We start from the raw sequence: 24,284 nt of genomic DNA, 5'->3' as shown, positions 1-24,284 counted from the left end.
CTGGAAAGGCGAAATCATTTGTTCAAGGTCATATAGCTGGTAAGGAAAATGGCTGCATTTGGGACTCCAAATCCATTGCTCAGTCACTGCTTCCTCTTCTAAGACATTTTAGAAATGTCTCTCAATGCCAGACGTTAGATAATTCCCCCAGCATCAGTCAGGCTGACTAGAGAACATGGCATCTCTTACACTTTTTGGAATAGCTATGTTTCCTTACTTTGTAGTGGGCTAAAGATGCTTATTTTCTGTCTTTTACAGACTATTCATACAACTTTTTCAAGTAGAGCCCTATACATTTCTGCTTTATAGCTTTGAATAAGTAACTTCTTGGACCTTGGCTTTCTCACTCAAAAGAAGGAATGACTAGACTAGGCTCACGAGATCATAACATTTAGAATTAGAAAACATCTTAATGATTTTTTTTAGTTTGTTGCCTTCTTTTTTTTTGTTAAGAGTTTGATGTCTTTTATTTTTATTCCATTACTGCTTCCAGATTATGCTGCAATCCCCATGGAACCCTTTCTTGTAACCAAAACCCTCCTCAAAAATCCAAAACTCAAAGCTCCTATTCATCAAAACCAAGCAACACAGTGTCTGACAGGTGTACAGGAAAACCTGTAATGTTCTCTTCTTTCTGAGAAAAGGTGAGTATATTTTATGGAATGTTTTCCGAGACCCAGTTCAGTCATTTTAGTGAAAATTTGGCTGCTTTTTATTTTAACATTGGTTTATCCTTGGTATATATTCTTCCTCTATGTCTCTCTCAATACCTCATATTCTTTGTTTCTTGTAATAATGATAATAGCTTTGCATATATTACCTTATTTGATCCTCACAACAACCTTGTGAGGTAGATGCTATTATTATCTTCATTTTACAGATGGGAAAATTGAGTCTGAGAAAAGCTTAGTGACTTTCTTAGGATTACACAAGTAGTAAAGTTGCATTCCACTCATACATCATCATCTGTCCAGCCATTAAACTTGTTGATGTGCTCTCACCTGGTTTCCAGTTTTGCTTCTATAAAAAAGCTTTTAGATATATGGATTTATATTGGACCTTTCTTTCTGTCTTTGACTTTCTTGATCTGTATATGCCCAGGGTTGAAATTTGCTGGAGTCAAAGGGTATAGTTGCCCAAGTAATTGTTCTCCACTAACTCCACTTTTTTTTTTTTACCAGAATGGTTAATATTCGTGTGTCTTTTTTTTCCTTACAGATCTTTCAGCATGGACTATTTCCATCTTTTGTCATCTTTGCCATTTTCAATTTCAGCACCTTCATTTTACAGATGAGGAAGCAGTCAGTCAGTCAGTCAACTAGCATTTGTGCCAGCCACTATGATAAGTGCTAGGGGGAATGAATAAGGCAAAAAACATAGTCCTTGCTCTGAAGATGTTCACAGTCTGATGAGGGAGACAGCATGCAAACAATATGTGTGTAACGCGCGCACATACACACACACGTTCATATAGTAAATTGGGAGTAGTTTAGGAGGAAAGCTATTAAGATCAGGGGTTGGGAAAGGTTTTTGTAGAAGGTCAGACTTTAGTTGAGACTTGAAGGAATCTTGTCCAAATCAATAAATATTTATTAAATGCCTACCATGTGCCAGGCACTGTACTGAGAGCTAGGGATATAATTAATAAACAAAGACAGCATTATTTGCCCTCTAAAGAGATGTGTGAGGAGACAACACACAAGAGGGAGGAGTAGAGGGAGGAGAGAATGCAGAGCATCCTTTGGGTGTGTGAGTTCTTTGGAAGGATTTGGTCCTTTGCCTTCTATCTCTCTACTTAGAGAGGAAGCTGAGGAGATATTGTGGGCCAAGCCTTGGTGAGCTGCATGGTGCTGAGATTGGGGTGATCAGCTTAACCAGAGAAGGTAGCAGTGAGAAGGAAGGAAGTTCTAGACGTGGAGGCTAGTTAGGGAGAATGCTCAGCCACGAGGCCAGGGTCACTGTGTGACCCTGTGTGAGGATGACCTCCCAATAGCTCCCTCAATAATAGCAATGAAGTTAGAAAGAGGGGGAAAGTTTTTTTGATGAAAGTTCCATTTTGGACATGGTGAGCTTCAGATTTCTGCAGCACATCCAGTTTCACACATGCAATAGGCAATTGGAGATGTGGGACTGGAGGTGGGGAGAGAGTCTAGAGCTAGAGAAACAGATCAGAGAATCATCGGCGTGGAAATGATCATTGAATCCGTGGGAGCTGCTGAGATCACCAAGGGAAATAATGTAGAGGGAGAAGAGAAGAGGGCCCATGTGACCTGGATGAAGATCCAGCAAGGGAGACGAAGCAGTCATATAGGAGGAGAATCAGGAGAGAACAGTGCTGTGAAAAGTTAAAAAAAATTGATGCAGAAAGGTCAATCTGCTGATGTGGTTGGAAGCAGAGATGTCTAACAAAATGTAATACCAAGGAAAGAAGAGGGGAAAATAAGGGGAAAAGGTGTTAAGGAAATAGATGGGTTTATTTTCATTGCTTGGCTCTGTACACAGCCCAAAGCAAGCATTCTAAGCTCTAAGTAATAATTCTAAGCTTCTTTACCTGAAGTTGTTTACGTGGATTCAAATAAGCCACTGAAAATATTTTAAATTTGCCTTTCTATCAGGCCATCTCTTGTCTAATCGCTTTACCATGAGCACCCTACATATTTCCTTCAGGCCCGTACATTCTAGGATTATAGAACTCGAAGACTTTTAGCGATCCCTCATTTTTATAATTAGGAAATTGAGGACATCAGAGGAGAAATCATCTCTCCTGAGCTCATATAGATAATAAGCTGGAATTTGAAATTGGATCTTCTGCCTTCAAATGTTTTGCATGATAGGTATTTCTGTTTGTGTTGGATATGTTTTACCATCACCATAACAAGGCCTTATAAAGCTAGGAAGCCATCCCTTCTTTACCGTTGATCATCCAGTACCTGGGAGCAGGTGGTACAGTGCACAGAGCTCCAGGTCTGGAGTCAGGAGCCCTCATCTGGCTGAGTCCAAATCCTACCTCTTGCACTAGTTAGCTGTGAGACTCTGGACAAGTCATTTAACCCTGCTTGCCTCAGTTTCCTCATCTGTAAAATGGGTTGGAGAAGGAAATGGCAAACCCCTCCAGTGTCCTTGCCAAGCCCTTTATCCACTGTGTCATCTTTCGGCCCTGTAGATAAAGATGGTGGTAAATACAAAGTAATTTGAGAAAGCACAGAGCACTAACAAGTGTTCTTTCTCCTTCTCAAATGAGGACCAAGGCCATCAGAAAGGTGATGTCTTGACTTGGATTTAAATGAGACAGAGCTGCACAAGATCCCTGAGAGTAGGTGGAGAGAAACAGGAAAGCCTTTGGGAGGTGACAGCCCAGCCAGCCTGGGAGGAAGCCAAGAAGGCAAAGAGGGACCCTATCCCAGCCCAGAACGGTTTGTCATATTCTAGGAGAGACAAGCAAAGTTTGAGCTAGCTATTTTGTGGATTGTTTTGAGGTATAGACTTAGCAGTATTAACATTGGGTCAGAAGGAAGGCATGGTTTAATAATTTTGGGAAACCTAGTTCCAATGCTTTCTAAAATCATTGGACCAATTCACATCTCCACCAACAATGCATCAATATGCCTATTTTCTCAAAATCCTTCCAATATTTGTCATTTTCCTTTTTTTTTTTTTGTCAACTTTTTCAGTCTGATGGACATGAGGTAGAAAGCAACAATTGCTTTAATTGGTATTTCCTTAATTATTAGTTGTTTGGAATTTTCTTTTTATGAGTATAGATACCTTGTATTTGTTCCTTTGGATTTCTGTTATTTTTTTTCTTGCTCTAAAAGGATGCATTGAGGTTCTTCATTGTGGTTTTACTTTTTATTCATTCCTATAATTAATTTAGCTTTTCTTTTAATTATTTAGGTGACATGTATTAAATATGCATATACTTAGAGCATATATGTTAAACACTAAAGTTAATTAATCATTTAATGTTCCTTTCTTGGGGGCGGCTAGATGGTGCAGTGGATAGAGTTCTAGAAATTAGGAGGATTCATCTTCCTGAATTCAAATCCATCCTCAGATGCTTAGTGTGTGACCCTGGGCAAGTCATTTAACCCTGTTTGCCTCAGTTTCCTCATCTGTAAAATGAATTGGAGAAGGAAATGGCAAACTACTCTAGTATCTTTGCAAGAAAACCCCAAATGGGGTTGTGAAGAGTTAGACATGATTGAAAAATGACTGACAACAAATCAACAAAAAGCCCCTTTCAGCAAAAATGTGGTTTCCTTGTTAATCTCTTTCAATCAACTTTATTTTTCTTGTTGCCTTTTCTGAAGTCAAAACTCCTTTTTTAGCTGAGGCATAATAGATTTTACTATTGCTCCTTATTTTAGCTGTATGTGCCTTTAGGTTTCAAATATATTTTTATAAACAATATATTGTTTCTGCTTTCTAATCCATTCTACCATTATTTTCTATTTTGTAACATTTATTCCATTCATATTCATTTTGACAGTTAATTTTGTCTTTACCTCCACCTTAATCTCATACATTTCCCCCTCTTTTCTCCTTGTCTCCTCTTTATCATAGCCTTCTTAATCTTTTCTTTAAATTCTTCTTCATAATTCTATTTCATTTTAAACATGAGGAAATCAATGGCCAGAGTAGTCAAGATTTTATAGTTATGAGGCAGTTATGTATATGGTAGCTATAGATAGTCCTCCAGGTTTTCTTTTTTGGAGGGGAGTGGCTAAAGATATTATTATAACTATTGATTTCCCTGGAGAAATATTGAAAATTTATCCCCAACTACCCTTAAAATTGTGTTGCTTTCAGCAGTTTTCCTCTGTATTTATCTGTTCAGTTCCATCTGCTTTTCTCAACTTTATTTTCTAGAGTGCCATTTCCTCTTCCTCATGTAGTACATTGGGTATTGAGGTGTTAAAGAGTCCAAATGTAGTACTTATGATAAGAAGAGCTTGCTATAGAAACACTGAAAGATCTATTCCATTTCATTTCTTTTTGTTGTCATTACAGTTCCATTTATAAATACTCTGGGGATGATCTGTCTTGTTGGTTCTCCTGCCAAGCTTTCTGCAACCTCTCCTCCGCTGATTTTTTTGTAGTGTTAATGAGGCAATATTGGTCATAAAGTCTTCCATTTTCCTACGCCATAATGATTTGCAAATGAGTTTTTTCTTTTAACCTGATGCTGCCTTTGAGGAGCATGTCTCTGCTTGACAAGGAAATCAAGTGTTAGAAAAGTGGTCTCTGGGCTCTTTTAGCCACCTTGTCATGGCAATTGCTTTCTAGTGGTTACCCTTCTCTAAGAAATGGCAGTAATTAAAGTCAATGTCTATTCTCATTTTTGGGAAAGTCAACAGTATGTTTAAATAGTCTAGGCTGGGGCCTGTTGTAATTGTATATAGTATTTTTTTTTCCATCTCTATCTTTTAATTTATTGCTTTTTTTTTTTTTTTAACAATTTGATAGTCTGAATGCATACAGTGCATTCTGAAATGTCTCCCACATCAATAAGTAGTCATTTCCTATTTGTTAAAATATAGCTAATTCCTTTTTCATTTTCTTTCCTTCCTTTCCTTTTCCCTTTCTCTTTCCCTTTCCTTCTGTCTTTCTTCTTTCCTTCATTCCTTCTCTTTGGTGATAATGTTTGGAGCTTATCAGTTTTATATCTTCTGACTTTCCTTGAGGAAAGTGATCATGATTTGGAGGTATGAGATCTTAGAATAGCCCATAAATCATTGATTTCATTCATCTCTCAGTCCTGAGACATATTTTCAAACATTCCTGTCTCTATCTTTCCTTGTGCCTCTTTCTGCATTTTATTTACCAAATGTCATATTGACTTGCTTTGCAGGATCCTGTCAAGTTGTAAACGACTTTTTTGAGCATCAGAGTTTTTTAAAAAATCATTTTACAGATGATAAAATTGAGGGACAGGGAGATTAAGTGATTTATCTAAGACCACACGACCAGAAAGTGTTATAGTGGGTTTTGAATTCAGGTTTTCCTAATAAACTAGCCCCATATTCTGCTTCCCTACATCCATAAATCTGCATGGTCATGCTTTCCCTATATGCACAGTGAACAATGTAAGGAGAAATGACCAAGAGTCCCATGAATTGAAGCTTCTTTTTACTTTGGGGCACACAATGAAACCAACATCACTCATTCCATTATTTGCTTCTCCAAACAGAAACGAACTCCTTCATTTAGCTGCAGATTCTTTGCATCTTCCAGTTTCATTTTTCAATATAGGTATCAATATTAATACCTATTTTTCACTAGGTATCAACTGCATTGGTCCCTGGATAAAAATCCTCCTGGTTAAAATATCAACAGTTAAGTTAATCTTTGTGGGAGGCTAGATGGTGCAGTGGATAAAAGCTGGGTCTTGGAGTCAAGAAGGCCTAAACTCAAGTCTGGCCTCAGATACTTACTGGCTATATGACCTTGGGCAAGTTACTTCACCTTATTTGCCTGAAACTTTTCTCATCTGTAAAATGAAGTGGAGAAGGAAATGGCAGACCACTCCAGCTCTCTGTCAAGAAAACTCTAAAAGTTGGGACAAAACTGAAACGTGACTGAACAACAAAAATTAATCTTTATAGATGTTTTTTAAAATGATGTGATTCTTAGAACCCTTTACTTCCGTTCTTTTTCTTTTTTGCCACTCTACTATCATCACCTGGAAATGGAAGAGGGCTGCACAGGACCAATGACCACTTGGCACTTTTTAATTTGTTTTATGAGTTACCATGCCTAAGGTTTTATTATCTACTGACCAGCTTGCTGATGATCAAGGTATAATAAACTATCCTGATGGTTTCTTTTTTTCCTCCTGACCTACTACTCTTTAAAATAAGTTTGGTATTAGTTGCATCAATAAAAAGGTTTGAATTTTCCAGGGGAAAGAAGAAGCAGAGTTTGATAAAAATCAGCTTTCTAGTCTTTCTACCCACACACATGCTTAAACATTTTCCTCATAAGCTCCTTCAGGCAACTCATCTCTGAAATCAACAGATAACTTATTACATAATAGGATTTTAAACTCTGTTTTTAATGTGCACCAATGTTAGAAATAGTTTCCAAATAAGTACCTGGCCTTAGGCTGTAATGCTAGATATGAAATATAGCCAGATCACCATTAGTACTAATAATGAATCCTACCCACAAGGGGTCTCATTATTTTAATTTTCTCTGTATATTGCATATTTTTATTGGCTTGAACACAGTCACCATATTGCAAAGAAATATATATATATATATAAAACCTTCATACTTGCCATGCTAGCTGTGCACAATACAACACTAAGGTTAAGTGTTGAAATTTCAGAGTCCTGGAGTGGTGGTGTTTATTGCAAAACATTCAAAAGGATTTTTTTAAAAACCACAACTTTGAAAAGATTTGGAAATAATACTCAATCCTGGTATTGTGGGAATTAAGATAGCCTCCCTCTCTGCTCCCTCCAACCCAATTAAAAGTGACCACGTGATCAGAAATGATCAGCGTGTGTCTGGGCATCCTGGTTTAAGACAGAAATGGAAAGCAGACCAAATTTGCTTGTAATCTCCCTGTCTGTCAGCTAGATGGTACCAGTGTACAGAGCACTAGATTTGGAAGCAAGAAGATTTAAGTTCAAATCTAGTCTTAGATGCTAAGTAACTGTGTAAACCTGAGCAAATCACTTAATTTCTGTCTACCTCAGTTTTTTCATATATAAATTGGAGATGATAATCCTCCAATAACTTCTAGGGTTGCTTTGAAGGTAAAATGAGATATTTGCAAAGAACTTTGCAAACCTTAAAATGCTATATAAATTTTGGCTATTATAATAACGACATATTATATATTATTATTTTAGTTCCCCCCTTTTTATTTTTAAAGGAAAATTCCACATACAGAAGGTTCATATATTACTTCAGTGGCACCTAAGGTAGTATCAAAACAATTGTATTTGTGGTGCTCCTGTTTCATTCCCTCTTCATATCTTGATGCTGCACCTGTGTTCGATATGATCTGTTCAAAGTTGCTTTTCTTTTAACCTACACACTTCTCCCTATCAAAGCTGACTTCCCTGTTTTCAGAGCTGTGCCAAAAGAAATCTAGTTATTTGAAGGTAGGAATTGGAGGACAAATATGAATGAAGATGGACTTAATCATCCAGAGGAAATCTCTTGTTTTATTTTTATTCCTTTTTTACTTAGTAATATTTTATTTTCCCAATTACATGTAACAATATTCATTTTTATAAAATTTTGAATTCCAAACTTTATTCTCTCTCCCTTTCTTACCTCTCCCGTCCCTAAGACAGCAAGCAATCTGACATGTTACTCATATACAATCACTTAAAACATATTTCCATATTAGTCATGTTGTGAAAGAAAAATCATAACAAAAGGGAAAAAAACCCTAAAAGTAAAAATATTATTCTCACATTCAGTCCCTGTAGTTCTTTCTCTGGATGCAGACAGTATTTTCCACCCAAGTCTATTTGGAATTGTCTTGGATCAGTGTATTGCTGAGAAGAGCTGAGTGTATCATAATTGATCATTGTACAATCTTGCTGTTATTATGTGCAGTGCTCTACCTGGATCTCTCTTTCCTCAGCATCAGTTCATGTAGGCCGTTTCAGGATTTTCTAAAATCAGCCTGTTCATGATTTCTTATAGAATAATAATATTCCATTATATTTATATACCACAACTTATTCAACCATTCCCAATTGGTGGGCATCTCTTCAATTTCCAAATCCTTGCCACCACAGAAAGTGTTGCTACAAGCATTTTTGTAACTGTGGGTCCTCTTTCCTCTCTCATGATCTCTTTGGGAAACAGACCCAGCAGTGTCACTTTTGGATCAAAGGGTATGCACAGTTTGATAACTTTTTGGGCATAGTTCCAAATTGCTCTCCAGAATGGCTGGCTCAGTTCACAATTCCACCAACAATGTATCAGGTGTCCCAGTTTCCCCAGTTTTCCCACATTCCCTCCAACATTCATCTTAGCCAATCTAAGAGGTATGAGGTGATACCTCAGAGTTTTTTAAATTTGCATTTCCCCAGTTAATAGTGATTTAGAGCATTTTTTAATGTAACTATAGATGACTAATTTTTTCATATGAAAAATTATCTTCATATCTAACGGGATGTTTTTTAACCTAAATAGATCTCTAATTGAAGTCCTGAATAAAATACTGAAGAACTCAGGGCACAGATGGTGTTTTTTTATTATAGAATGACATGATTTGCATGGGCTGGAATACTAACAGAAGCATTTATTTCATTCAAAAGAAACAAGTAAAAAGGGAAGGAAGTAGTATTGTATGTTGTTCTATATACATCTGGACCAAAAACCATGAACACTGATGTAGAAACACCGGTGAGAACATTTGGGTAGATCAAAAGAGAAAAACAAGTCATCATATATTACAGATGGCCTGGCCAGATGGAAGATTGGGATGATGCTTTCCTAACAGATTACAAAAGTGGCGCAGAAGTAAGATCTAGCTGTGATGATAAGTTTTAACTGTCTGGCCACATGGTGGAAGCCTCACATTGCCTTGCTGAAAATTGTGTTGCTTATAAGGTGGAGGAAGCAAGAAGGGCTTGATTCTGACTGGCAAGGAAGTGGCTGGTGATGTGGAAGTGACAGGAAACTCAAGGGAAAGTGACCATGTCATCTGCATGTCTGAAAGAATGAAGGGGATGCTGGGTGTGATCTGACACGCCCCTGAGCGGGTAGGTGAAGACAGCCATTGCCACAGAGAACAGGGGCAGTGAGAGGCTGGAGAGCTGGGTCCATAGGGAAAACTAAGAGGAACCTTAAGGGCAAGAGACTGGGTATACACACACACACACACACACACACACACACACACACACACAGACAAAGATAGAGACAGAGAGAAAGAGAGAAAAAGACAGAGACAGAGAGAGAGACAGAGAAAAGGGGAGGGGGGAAGAGAGAGGGAGAGAGAGAAGGAGAGAGAGAGAGAAAGAAAAGGGGAGAGAAAGAGAAAGAGAGAGAGAAAGAAAAGGGGAGAGAAAGAAAGAGAGAGAGACAAAGAGAGACAGAGAGAGAGAGAGAGACAGAGAGAGAGAGACAGAGAGAGACAGAGAGAGAGAGAGACAGAGAAAACGGGAGGGGGGGGAAGAGAGAGGGAGAGAGAGAAGGAGAAAGAGAGAGAAAGAAAAGGGGAGAGAAAGAGAGAGAGAGAGAGAGAGAAAGAGAGAGAGAAGGGGAGAGGAGAGAGAGGGAGGGAGAGGAGAGCTAGAATAAGAGAGAGATTGAGACACAAAGAATGAGAGAGACAGGGGAGAAGGAAGAGAAGCATAGAGAGAAAGAGAGAGGGAGGGAGAGAAAGAATGAGGGAGAGGGAAAACTTGAACCCAGGTCTTCTTGCTTTGAATCTGGCTCTATTCACTATGCTATATTGCCCCCTTGATGCACACAATAACATATTATATAAATGTGAATTATTATTTTTGACCTCCTATCCCTGTTGTTTATTTCAGGATTGAACCCCTGGACCATGTGCTTTTGCTTACCCCTCAGAATGCTGTTCTTGGTCTTGGTGCTGATCATTCTCTAAGTCCACTTTCTCCCTACTTCTGGTCCATTAGCTTAGCAAATCTATAATGATGTATTGGCTCTTAAGTTTCATGGAACATGCTTTCTCTTGTTCCCAATTAAGTGGGCTTCTATGTGTTTCATGGAACCCACTTGGCCTCTACTCATGGAAGGGCTGAGAAAAAAACTAAGCTATCTTCTATGTAAATAAAACAGATACTTAAAAGTTCAGAGAAGGAAAGAGCGATGGCAAGATGGGGAATACAATGAGAAAAGAGCAATGGGAAGAAAAGTGGGAGAAATAGAGAAGAATGAGAGATAAAGAGAAGAGTTAGGAGATTTAGAGAGTAAGAGATAATGAAAGAAAAGAGAGGAAGAGTGAATGAATGAATGATAGAAACACACACACAGAGGGACAGAGACAGAAACAGAAATGGGAGCTAAGTAGGACAGCAACTCTTTATCTTTTTATTTATATTTTTTGTAGTAGAACCATCTTACAGGGGATTTTTTTTTTTTGATTTTTAAAAAAATCATTCCTTTTAAAATTAATCAGCAGTAGATGACTAGAAATTTCATTTGTGTTTGTCAAGTGATTATTGTCCATGGCTCTCAACATTAAAAAAAATGCTTTATTGATGCTAACTCTTACCTCTAAATAAAATTGTCATTTCCTTATGATTCCTCCTTTTCTATTAGAACCCTTCCTCAAAACAAAAAATCTAGAGAAGCTCAGGAGAAACTGTCTTACCAAAAATGCCTCATTCTTTGTGACCAAAGAAGAACTAGAGATCATTATTGATCACAAAATAAAAATTTTTTTTCATATCAAGTTAAAAAGCTTTTGTACAAACAAAACTAATGCAGGCAAGATTAGAAGGGAAGCAATAAACTGGGAAAACATCTTTACAGTTAATGGTTCTATAAAGGCCTCATTTCCAAAATATATAGAGAATTTTTCCCCCCCTGAGGCTGGGGTTAAGTGACTTGCCCAGGGTCACACAGCTAGGAAGTATTAAGTGTCTGAGACCAAATTTGAACTCCGGTCCTCCTGAATTCAAGGCTGGTGCTCTATCCACTGCGCCACCTAGCTGCCCCCAATATATAGAGAATTGACTCAAATTTATAAGAAAGCAAGACATTCTCTACTATATGAACAGACAATTTTCAAATGATGAAATTGAAACTATTTCCACTCATATGAAAGAGTGTTCCAAATCATACTGATCAGAGAAATGCAAATTAAGAAAACTCTGAGGTATCATTACATACCTGTCAGATTGGCTAAGATGACAGGAACAAATAATGATGAATGTTGGAGGGGCTGTGGGAAAACTGGGACACTGATGCATTGTTGGTGGAGTTGTGAAAGAATCCAGCCATTCTGGAGAGCAATTTGGAACTATGCCCAAAAAGTTATCAAACTGTGCATGCCCTTTGATCCAGCATTGCTACTACTGGGCTTATATCCCAAAGAGATTTTAAAGGGAAAGGGACCTGAATGTGCCAAAATGTTTGTGGAAGCCCTTTTTGTAGTGTAAGAAACTGCAAACTGAGTAGATGTGCATCAATTGGAGAATGGCTGAATACATTATGGTTTATGAATGCTATGGAATATTATTGTTGTTGTTCTGTAAGAAATGATTTCAGAGAGGCCTGGGTAGACTTATATGAACTGATGCTGAATGAAATGAGCAGGACCAGGAGATCACTGTACACTTCAACAACAATATTGTATGAGGGTCAATTCTGATGGATGTGGCTCTGTTCAACAATGAGAGGATCCAAATCAGTTCCAATTGTTCAGTAAAGAAGAGAATCAGCTACACCCAGAGAAAGAACACTGGGAAATAAGTGTAGACCACAACATAGCATTTGCACTTTCTGTTATTGTTTGCTTACATTTTTGTTTTTCTTCCCAGGTTATTTTTATCTTCTTTCTAAATCCGATTTTTCTTGTGTAGCAAGACAATTGTATAAATATGTATACATATATTGTATTTAACACATACTTTAACATACTTAACATGTATGGGACTACCTGCCATCTAGGGGAGGGATGGAGGGTAGGAGAGGAAAAGTTGGAACAGAAGTTTTTGCAAGGGTCAATGTTGAAAAATTACCCATGCACATGTTTTTCCAATAAAAAGCTATAATAAAAAAAAGGAAAAGCTTCATTCTGGACCTTATTTTCTCTAGAGAGGAGGCTGGCATGTGAAATAACAAGTATTCCTTACATTGTTGTTGTTGTTGCTGCTGAATCATGTCTAGTTCTTTATGACTCCATTTAGGGTTTTCTTGGCAGAAATAACTAGAGTGGTTGGTTGTATCCTTCACTAGTTCATTTTACAAATGAGGAAACAGGCAATTAGTTGTTATATTGATCAGAGTTCTAATATATTTCAGTTTTCTTTGCTTTACATTGAATTCTTAACACTTGTTCAGAATGGCTATATGTCCTCTTTCCCTATATTTGTTAAATGTTTAAAAACATGTATATTCAAGTAGACCTGGAAGCGAGTCCCAATTTATTACAAGCAGTTATGTGGCACTGTGGAAAGCATCATGGACTTGAAGTCAGAAGGAACCTGAGTTTGGATCTGGCCTAAGACTTACAAGTCACTTAGATTCTGCTGCCTCAGTTTCATGAGTTGTGAAATGGGGATAAAAATCCACCTATCTCAAAGGATTGTTGCAAAGAACAAATGAGATAATATTTGTAAAGCGCTTTGCAAATTTTAAAGGGCACAATATATGCTAGTCATTATCAATCACCATCCTCTTCCTCATCATCACTATTATCATTTTTCTTAAATAACAAGAGCCAGATGTGGTTTAAGATGTTGTCTGGCCATCCCTGATCTATACAAGTCAAAAATCAATTCCAACAAAGACATTATGACTGAAATCTCTATAGAAACAGAGTTTCCAGCCCTAAGCTTTGATTCATTTATTTCAAGGTAATACAATTTGAGTGTAATCAGGTTTCTTGAGCAGTTCCAAGGAGTGAGTTAGTTGTAATGGCATTTGAATTGTATATATTTTGCTTTAACTCTGCCTGGGCTGCATCTATCTTTGGCCTCACATGTAGTGGAGTGGCCAAGCCATGACCTTGGGCCCCGTGGTCCTTGAGCAGCAGTGCAGAAGCTGGGGAGGACTTTCCCTCCAAGAACCTGCTTAGTTCCACTCCAAATGAAGCAATCACTGGAGGGATTGCTCTGGGGACTAGGCTGGGTTCCACAAACAAGAGCAGGGTCACAGGTGCTGTAATGGGTAAGTCAGCCTTCCTTATGCATGCATAAGAATAATAGAAAAGGCAGCTTGGATTATGTACCCATTCTCCAGAGAGCTGCACAAACTAATTCCTCAGTAGCCATAATCCAGATCTCTTATTACCAAATTCAATATTTTTCTCATTTAATTAAATCCTCAGATGAAATATTAATGTCTATTCACATATCATTGATCCAATATAAATTTATTATCTTTGATGTAGCTTTAGATTTTATACCAATATTGATTTTCGAAGGGGGATATTATTCAATTCTAGGTTTGTTTGTTTTTTTAAGGTCTAGATGTAAAGAACTCTTTGGCAAAGAATCTCTACTAAAGCTGATTGGCAACTCATTTGTTTCTGACCTCAGAGAGCACCGAGAGGATCATAAGATCATAGACTTGCCCAAGCTCACAAGCTGTATGTGGAAGAGGCAGAATCTTCCTCCTTCTAAGACTGATTCTCTCTCATGTATATCAGGCTGTCTTTCTCCAAGGTCCAAATCTGTCTCAGAGATCTTTTTTCTCCTCTTAAAATGTTTTCCAGTAACATATTTTGGTATTTTTTGTGGTGTGCTGCATATCATATACTGAGAAATGGCCCAATGGAGAGAGTGCTGGACTTGGTATCAGGAAGAACTGAGTTTAAATTTGGTTTCACATATATACTATCTGTATGATCCGGGGCAAATCACTTAACTTGTCTTCTTCAGTTTATCATTTGTAAAATAGGGATAATAATACCATCACCTCCCTAGGTAAGTGCTACAGAAATGTTAGCTGTTGTAACTATTATTATTTCACTATTTATATTTCTAGTGCAAAAATTCTCTGCAATAATTTTGGGCCACAGAGCAGATACTGTTATCTCAAACTATTTGAACAATTGTGCTTATAGAAAATGGATGGAATTTGTGTTGTATAGCTCTAAGGAATAGAATTCAGGTTGATGGGCAGAATTACAGGGAAGTAGAGCTTGATTCAATATACAAAATATTTTTTTGAGAAATTAGAATTATTTGTAAATAGAAAGATTTGTATCAGAGAGTAGTGACTTCCCATCACTGCAGCATTCAAATACAAAGAGGAGAATGAGATATATAGTTTTATGCTGGCCAATGCAGGGGGGATGAAGGTGTGAAGGTGTGAAAATCAATGCTTATTAATTAAAAAATTTCAAAATAGTAGATGTAAGACTTCATTACAAAGATATTGCAAAAATTATTCTATACTGGAAGCAAAGGATTGGAGTAGATAACGTTTAAAATCTCTTCTGCCCTAAAGTTCTAGTTCCTTTGAGATAGGAGACAGATTTTGAAGAGCAATCTAACCTGGCAAACCCTAGCTGATAGTGGGGACTTAAATCCAAAAGGAATTCACCTTTCTAATGGGTCCAGAAAGAACCAGAAGATTAAGATTTCAGGAATTACCAGTTACCCAATGCCCTGGCAATCATTCAGGGAGAACAATCAATGCATAATGGACCAATGATGATTTCCCAGAAATGAACTATGCACAGATAGCCTTGATTCATATTTTAATGAAACATAATTAAATATCAGAACATTCCATGAACATGGATCCTGAGTTTATTAGGAATAAACATTAGCTTCTGTTCTAATCATTTACGTGACTCAGACTGGTCCATAAATTGCTTCCTTGAATTGGATTTTGAAGCTCAAAGGAAAAAGGCAAAGGTGAGTCAGATGGAACAGTAAGCTTCCCGCTGCTCTTTCTTTCATTCCCAGCCCAGAACAAGTTAGAGTGCTGTAGGATCTTAGGTCATGTCCATGAGAGAAGATCCCTTTTTTTGGGGGGGGGGTCATCACTGTACCTCGCATATTGCCTGCCAGGGAAGGTGTGTGTATTTTTAAAAAGTCCTATCTTGGTCAATCTGTATTGGATTTCGATAGTAGAACATTTTTGGTGAATGACTTAAGCCTTGCCAATTGGAAAGAGACTACATAGAAGAGTCCTTAGGCATTCTGCTGGCCAGAACTGGACTCTCAGGAAGTCTCTAGACATTCTGGAATTCACCTGGATTACCATAAGAGCATGGCTGAACAGAAGCACTAGCTCGGCACACACTGGTCTTTTTGTCACCTTGGCCAAATTTCCAGAGTTTGGGTCAGTTCTGTCATCTGGGAGGTATCCTCAGAAACCTGGTTTGGGCCCAGTTCTAGACCCCAAGCCCTATCCAAACCCTCAAATAATGGGTGAAGGGAAAGGACCGACCTAAATCTTTCGGGATCTGATGGAATCAGGAAGCCTGGTTAAGAGCCCTACCTTTGGGCTTACTCTGGGACCTGAGTCCTGTCACTGAGCTGACTGGCTCTACATGACATATGAAAATCAAGTATTTATTAACATCTGACCATATGTGCTGAGCCTGAAATGTAGAAAAAGTACAGTATTGTTACTGTGGAGAGGATGTGAGGGAGTGTGGTCATTAACGAAGAGACAAGTCACACAAAACAGTTAGTTCCCTGCTTCACTGCCAAAGCAAAGTGGGATTCCAAAAGTCAATGCTTTTGGAAAATAGAATGGACAGAATCCTATAAGGAACATCCTCTAATCCTTTCCATGCAAGAACGCAGCAAAAGGTTTTGTTTTCAGGATTGTTGGGTGAGGGGGCAGTGGCATCTAGGTGATGCAATGGATAGAGCACTAGCCCTGAAGTCAGGAGGACCTGAGTTCAAATCCAGTCTCAAGACACTTAAAACTTTCTAGCTGTGTGGGCAAGTCACTTAACCCCAATTGCCTCAGGGGGAAAAAATATAGGTGGTCTGAGGGCAGGGAATTATATGTCCCACAGTTTGGGGGAACAATTTTGTATATTTACAATTATATCTTTCTAAAGTTAATGTCCTCCAATCAAAAATTAAAAATAAATAATAAAATAAAGTTAACGTCCTTTGTAAAAGTTCTACTATGTTTATGACATTATGTCCTTTTTGACACATATACATACACACATATTTATGGTAAAAATCTCAAGATCCTCATATAGGAACTAGCCCATTTTCATGTATGCTTTGACAGGTCCCATCTGCCCAAGTGTACTGAAAGGTTTAAATCTCATTAAAACCAAAGTTAATTAAAACAAAAACAAGACCAAAAAACCCCCAAAGCCTCCAACACAGAGAGAAAACACTTGAGTACATTTTTAGACAGTGAGCTAAAAAAAACCCATGACCTTTAAAAATTTCATTGGGCTAAAAGCAGGGAGACTTTTATTAACTACCTAGTAAGTAAGTGTATTTAACTGTCAAATTCAAATTCAGGTTTTGAAATTTTTTTAGTCTCTGCTCTTGATCAGGCCTGTGGCTTAGAAGCAGGACTAATCTGGAGGAAAAGTACTGGGAAGCAATTTCCAGGCTTTTTTCAGCAGTTTGCATCTCTCAAAGGCAGAGAGACAAAAAGCAAAGTGAACACTGACTGAGAGGGTCAGGGTTGCCGAGCTCTTCCTTCCTCCTCACCCTCCAAACTAGAGGATACTCATTAGACACCTTTCTTTTCCCCTACATGCTCCAGCTCCTGCTTTTCTGGATCATAATGCACAAATCCTTTTTCTCAGTCCCACAGCTGTCCCAGTAGCTTTCTTCTGCCTCCTTTTCTAAGAATATGCTGTGAAGCAAAATAATTGGCTTTTGTATTGAAGGGATTCTCTCTAGAGAAATATAAGACTTCCTTTTTGGGAGTTTAGGCTTGATTTTATTTTATTTTTTTTTTAAGTTGAAAGCTATTTCATCTCCTGTTAAACAAAGGTTGCCTATGCTATAAGAAATGACAAGGAGGATGATTTCAGAAAAAACATGGCAAGAGTTATATGAATTGATGCAAAGTGAAGTAAGAAGAACTGGGAGATCACTGTGTACAGCAATATTGTAATGAGGATCAACTATAAAAGATTTGGCTACTCTGATCAATACAATTCCAAAAATGCCGTCCACCTCCAGAGAGAGAATTATTATTTTTTAATATTATTATTTTTGTATTATTTATTTTTTCTTGATTTTTTTGCAACATGGTTAACATGGAAATATACTTTTCATGCTTTCACATGTATAATTGATATTACATTACTTGCCTTCTCAGTGGATGAGGGTAGAGGGGTAGGAGAGAAGGAGAGAATTTAGAACTCAAAATTTAAAATTTAAGAATGCTAATAATAAATAGAAATGTTAAAAGAAAAATAAAGCCTGTTTGTAACGAAGGCTCAGTGAGAGATTTCTCCCCAAATTTGTTGGCTTTAAAGAATACTTGCAAAAGAGGTACTTAAGCTGGTCTGGTTTTGAGATTTCTCCTGCCCTTGTAGCAGATCTCAGCCATCCCTAATGTGAGAGAGCCATTTGGTTGACTCACTTCTTTTGGATTCTTAAAAGCCCAAGGATCTGTCCTTTTCCTTCTGTTTTTCTTGTTATACAAGTCAACATAGACACTCTCATGGTTTGTAGCTTCCAGGATCAGAGAACTGTCAAAGTGACTGATTCCATAGAACTTCCTCATAAAACACTTCTCTTGAAGTCTCAGCAGACATGTTTGACCACTAATCTCCCAGTGGAGAAAAAAAAATACTTGTATTAGTTTTAGACTCAACTTGTCTTTTAGTTTACATATCCACCCAGCAGCCTAAGGTCATGGGAAAAGTGATGGAATTAAAGTTGGAAGGTAGAGGGTACTAAGACTGTCTCTGACTGTGCACAGGTCCCTTGATTTCTGAGCCTTAGTTTTCTTATCTTCAGAATGGGGGATAATATTATTTGTGCTGCTAATCTCCCAGAACAGTTGTGAGGTGGAGGTTTACTCACATGAATGAGCGCAATGGCTCTCTTGGTATCTGCCTTTTCCTTTCTCTACTTACGGCTGTGGCCTCATCTTTCATTTTGGTTTTTCTTTGTCAGTGTCTAGCTGTTGCCATGGCTGGTTTTTCCCTCTATTGATCTGAACACAATTTTCAAGGATGGCTGCATATATATCAGACTTTGCCTGCCAGAAACTATTGCTTTCTCTCTTCTGCACACTTTTGGCCTTACCTAAAGTAAATCGGTAATCTGATCACAGGCTAACTGTACTGGGATTATTATTATTATTTTTTTTGTCCGAGAAGAAATTAGCCAAAAGACTGGGAGAGATGTTCTTAGGTATTAAGTTCTTTCTTGGTTTGTCTTTTCCCTTCAGTTTCTTCGGATTTCCTTGTTCCTGACTATTGTCTTGAACTTTCTGATTTTTTTTGTTCACTCTAGTGATGATGAACTGAAGCTGCATTTGAACTCAGATCCTCCCACATCCAGTGCTGGTACACTGCGCCACCACGATGCCCCAAACTTTTTGATTTCTTGACTTATTCTGAATGCCCTCCAGTGTCTGAGTCCTTCCAGGTCCTAGCTGTCCTACTACTTTGACTGGTTGCTTGTTTCCACTATCAATATTTGTACATACCTCTACAAACTACTTGCATTACTTTCCAGCTCAATCTTGTCCTTCAGTCTATTCTTTGTCTTGTGTTATTGACATTGTTGATGACGTTGTCTTATCCAACAACAGACATCAAGGGGAGAATGATGGGATTAGACCTGGGAGATGTGGATTCAAAACTGGCTCTGATACTGCCTGTGAATATGGGCAAGTCATCTGGCTTCTGATCCAAAGCCTCACTCTGACCTTTTGGGAAATTGAACTCATTCTAACTCTGGATGCTCCCTTGGTCTCTAACCTCAAAACTCTACTATTATCTTCCAAGACCTATTCTTATCTTCAGAACTGTATCCTCTAGACTCAGGTCTGATCTAACATCTACTGTTGTTCATAAACCTGGCGTTGACACTGCGTGTGGGGGAAACTTTTAATTATTTGTTGTGAGCAGGTGCCTGCATTCTGGTAGTTGAGCTATATGGACTTGGAGGGGTGGTGCTGGGGTCAGATATGTAAATGGATGGGCAGAAGGTGAAGGGATGGCATTAGGAAGTGGTAGAGTCAGTATTAATTTTGAAATTTGACAATTATTTTCAAGGCTGCTCTTGCACATGGCTGACATCTTCATGACTCCCACACAGTACTTTGCTGGGATTAAAACTACTGGCTGACACTTCAAACACATGCCCACACTGCTGCTTTGATACCGCACTACCAATTTGAGAAGAGATCTTCTTGCTTCAATAAATAAATCTTCTACTCCTGTAGTTCCTGAAGCCATAGATCAATTACTCACAGCTTCCCCATAGCTGTTCCCTATGTCTAAGGCAACAGTCCTTTTGGATGCCCGCACTAATTTACGGTTCTGTGATTGGAAAGCTCAAGATGTTTTCTGAAGGAATATATGTCAGGAAGACATGCATTCTGGGAGCTTAACTCTGCATAAGTCACTTAAGTTTTTGGATCTTTGGTTTCCGCATTTGTGAAATGGATATATTAAAAACAGCTTCCTCACAGGGTCATTGTAGGGATCAAAGGAGATAATACATACAAAGTGCTTTTTAAACCTTCAAGCAAAATATAAAAGGGAAATTATTATTATCATTTCTCCCATTGTATAGAGCAGGGATTCTTAATCTTTTTCGTACCACAGATATTTTACCTAAAGGAAACCAATGGATCCTTTCTTAGAATTATGTTACTGAATGCACAAAATAAAATACATAGTATGATAAAGGAAATCAATTTATATTGAAATCAATATATAAATTGTTTTCTCTTTCCAAGTTCACAGATCCCCGGAAATTTATTTTGTGGATCCCAAATTAAAACTCCTGGTCTAGAGAGTTTGGGAAGTTTTAACATCATTTCCAGCACTAGTCCAGTGGGGAAAGTACACACATTTGTTGGTGAAATGTGACCTTCCAAAGTCGTTTCTTGACCATCAGTATGGGAACTAGAGAGAGAAGGCAGCTGTCCTGGTTTTCATTCCAAGGTTTTGTTTTGTTTTTTCTGGTATGTTCATCTGGATCAGTACCAGGGACAGCGGAATTGTTTTTTAACTCAAGACTCATCAGAAGAATGAGTCTTATTTCTCACAGCTCTAGGCCAGAAGGGCTATATTCAAATGGACTCCCTTTAGAACGGTCCTTTTGCCTTGGTGGTGATTAGGGACTGAATGCAGGTTTTTATCACTAGGCCTAAAGTCAGAATCCTCAGGGTCAACATAGCAAAGCAACCTATTACTCCAGACTTAGTTTAAAAAAAAAAAAACTTTTTAGAAAGAGACCCACTGTTTCCAACGTACATCTGCTGGGTCTCCAGCATGGGACTTCACTGATTCCTTGACAAAAGAAACAGAATGATGTGGATGTATCATCATCCTTAAGGATGTTATTGTTCAGTTGGCTCTTTTTTTTTTTTTTTAACAAAGAGTAAACTGAGTTTCAAACAGAATAAATGATTTTTCAAGGTCACAAGCACATTGTAGGCACTTAATAAATATTTATTGACTGAATGGATAATAGTGTTGGAGCTAAGTGAGTATTGTGTAATCTAATTATCTTGAGTAGTCATTCTGCAGGCTGCTCAGATGTGACTGATAGAAGCTACTGCTGGACTACTAACCATGGGAGGGTACTATTACCAGGGCTTCTGTAAGCTTCATCCTTGGAGGAGAGGCTCTATCACGGGTCATCACAATCACCATAGAACTGGCAGAGAATACAAAAAGTCAACTGGGTTCTAGATCCATGCCCTGCATACTAAGGAAATTAGGATGCCTCCTATTAAGCTCTGCACTTTCCATTTCTATTCCATTTCCACCTGCTTTTCTTTTTCTCAGCTCCTAGTTGACAATTTATCCATTTTTTTTTGCTTTACTGATCCCTACCTCCATCTCTGGCAGCTCTGTATTTCTATTCTTCCTTATTAGGAGAAGAATCAGCTTCTTTAGGAAACTTCACAGCCTTTGAATCCATCATTATCTTCTGCTGTCCTCAATTTTCCTTATATTTCCCCTCTTTGTCACTACCATGCCTCCTCTGGGAAATGGCAGGAAGTTAAATTATGCTAATAATTTATCCCAATCCTAAATCTTCTCTTCTGATCCTGCAGAAATGTTCAAGAAGTTGAGCTGCAGTACCACCCACTCCAAATCTTTTCAACAGTAATAGTTTGGTAAGGCTCAGAACAATTAGAAGGAAGTCTCAGGGAAGAAGAAGCAGAGAGGCTCAGCTTGCTCTTTGAAGGTGACTCCAGTTAGTCTTCCTTTAATGGATATTAACATTGTAGCAATGAGCAACTCACCATCTAGAAAGGTGGATATCTAAGACAGGGATGTTACCTTCTCCTCCTCAAGCAGTACACAGGAAAACTGGAATTTATTCTATAAATAGGAGGAGTCTGTATATATATTCACCACCTCTTTGTACAAATGAGATCTCTGCAAATGAGACAAAAACAGGAAAATGGCTTGCCCAATACCTAGGGTCTTAGGACTCACTACAACTCTGATCCTTCCATGACTTATGAAAAGGAAATGTTGCAAGAGAAAAAATAGAAAAAAAATTCAATGTAGCAGCAGATGTAGAGGCAGATGACCTAGATTCTGGTATTAGGTCTGCCCCTCTGTCTGACTTTAGATAATTCACTCAAGTTCTGGGCTATGGTTTCTATGTCTATACAATGGGAGAATAGACTTGGGATGTTAGGTTCTTACTAAGTACTAATGAGATAATGAGATATTAGGTTTTTACTAAGTGCTAAGTCGGTACTTAACAATTTTCTAGTCCTGGGAGTTTGACTTGTGAATTCCTGGGGAAGAGCTTGCATGCTTGGGAGGAGCAAGTTCATTGGTTGAAGCAATTCTTCCCAGAAACATCTTTAAGACCTCTTCTAGCTTTGAGCCTAGGTGCCTATTTAGTAACTTATTGAGAAAGGACTTAGAGTGAGTCAGTTTCAATGACTCCCTTAACTGAGGAAAAAACATGGAATTTAAGTGATTTGATAGTGCTTTTGATTCTTCCAGCTTTCCTTTTCAAACTCCCTTGTGGGTACTTCCACATTCAAACTTCTTTTGTGTGTTGACTTCCTTCATTATAATGTCAGATCCTAGAGGGCTGGGACTTTCTTTTTATTTAATTTGTATCTCCAAAGCTTAGACCTTGACTGGGATATAGTAAGAACTTAATAAATGCTTGTTACCTGCCTGCCATATTGTAAGCAACAGAGCCAGGGTGAGCGTTTTGGCTGCAAATCCAGTGCTCTTTAATTAGATCATGCCGCTTCTGTGCAGTTTGGTGTAGTGGTTAGAACCAGATTGGAGCCAGAAAGATTTAAATTCAAATTTTATCTCTGACATATACTGTCTGTGTGACCCTAGACAAGTCCTCATCTGCCTCAGTTTCTTCATTGTAAATGAGTATAAAAATAGTATCAACTTCCCAGGAGTATTGTGAGGATAAAGTAAGATACTTTGCAAATGTCAAATGCTAGCTATTATCAGTACTATTACTACTACTACTATTATTCAAATCAGAAATGGATTTATGGCTCAGCGAGAGGACAACATACTACCATTTGTGTGCATTTTAAAAGGTCTGCTCCATGAACATACAGACTAAGTCTGTTTTCCAAATGATCCAAAGCTAGTGGGTATAGAAACCAGCATTATTCTACATATCAGGAGAATGTTAATAAGATTCCTTCAGAAGATATTAAAGACTGACAGTTGACGGGGGAACTCAGAATGATGATAATGATGGCTGTCCTTGATGCATCACTTGTCACTTTAAGATTCACAAAGCACTTTCTCCTAACTACCTTGTTCATTCTTTATTAATGACTAAGGAAATGGGGGCGGGGATAATGGTCACTGGAATCTCTTTTAGAGAACATAGCAGTTCGGAATAATAGTGGCTGACATTCATATAGCACCAGATATACAGTAACATTTGATTTTCTCCATCTCTTTTACCTAAAGTAAGAAATGCAGGCATTATTATCTCCATTTCACAAGTAAGAAACTGAGGCGCAGAGGAGTAATCTGCTCAAGATCACATGGTTATTTTTTCCCAAGTCAGCAGATATTAAATGCCTACTATTTTCCAGGCTCTGTAATAAGAGCTGAGGTACAAAGAAAGGCTGAGACAGTCCTTGCTTCCAAGGAACTTGTGGTCTCACAGAGAAGACGATTGCAAACAATTGTGTACAAACAGGAAAACTGAGAAAACCTATTAGGATGAATAGTTAAAGCATATTCAAATAGACAGAAAAGGAAAACTGGGACAGGCAGAGACCTTCCCATGGTCACAGAGAGTCTGTGCCAGAACCAGGAACTTTTGACTCCGAAACCCCACTTTTTTTTTTTTTTACTGCTGGAAGGTCACAGAGTTAAGAAACAGAGTTATGAACTCTTAATCCAAGGATAAAGTCCTTTCTATTACTCTGTCTCCAAACAATCTTGAGGATTCATTCATTTTGGGGGGAGGACAGAGAACACAATATGCACACAGAAGAGTAAATAAAAA

The 24,284-nt window shown here is 38.0% G+C and overlaps 1 protein-coding gene and 1 long non-coding RNA gene across 2 annotated transcripts in view; one reads left to right on the top strand and one right to left on the bottom strand.

The window, feature by feature from the left end:
• Window positions 1-604, top strand: part of LOC141554458 (uncharacterized) — a 49,653-nt gene extending 49,049 nt beyond the window's left edge. Inside the window, exon 3 of the long non-coding RNA XR_012485875.1 lies at window positions 494-604. This is a non-coding gene — a long non-coding RNA (uncharacterized LOC141554458). The remainder of the gene's footprint in view (window positions 1-493) is intronic.
• SMPD3 (sphingomyelin phosphodiesterase 3) overlaps window positions 1-24,284 on the bottom strand; it is a 111,922-nt gene that overhangs the window by 48,963 nt on the left and 38,675 nt on the right.

This window comes from Sminthopsis crassicaudata, chromosome 2, assembly GCF_048593235.1.
Source record: "Sminthopsis crassicaudata isolate SCR6 chromosome 2, ASM4859323v1, whole genome shotgun sequence".
Taxonomy (NCBI): Eukaryota; Metazoa; Chordata; class Mammalia; order Dasyuromorphia; family Dasyuridae; genus Sminthopsis; species Sminthopsis crassicaudata.
The sequence above is the reverse complement of the archived record's forward strand: the minus strand, read 5'-3'. Positions and strand labels throughout refer to the sequence as shown.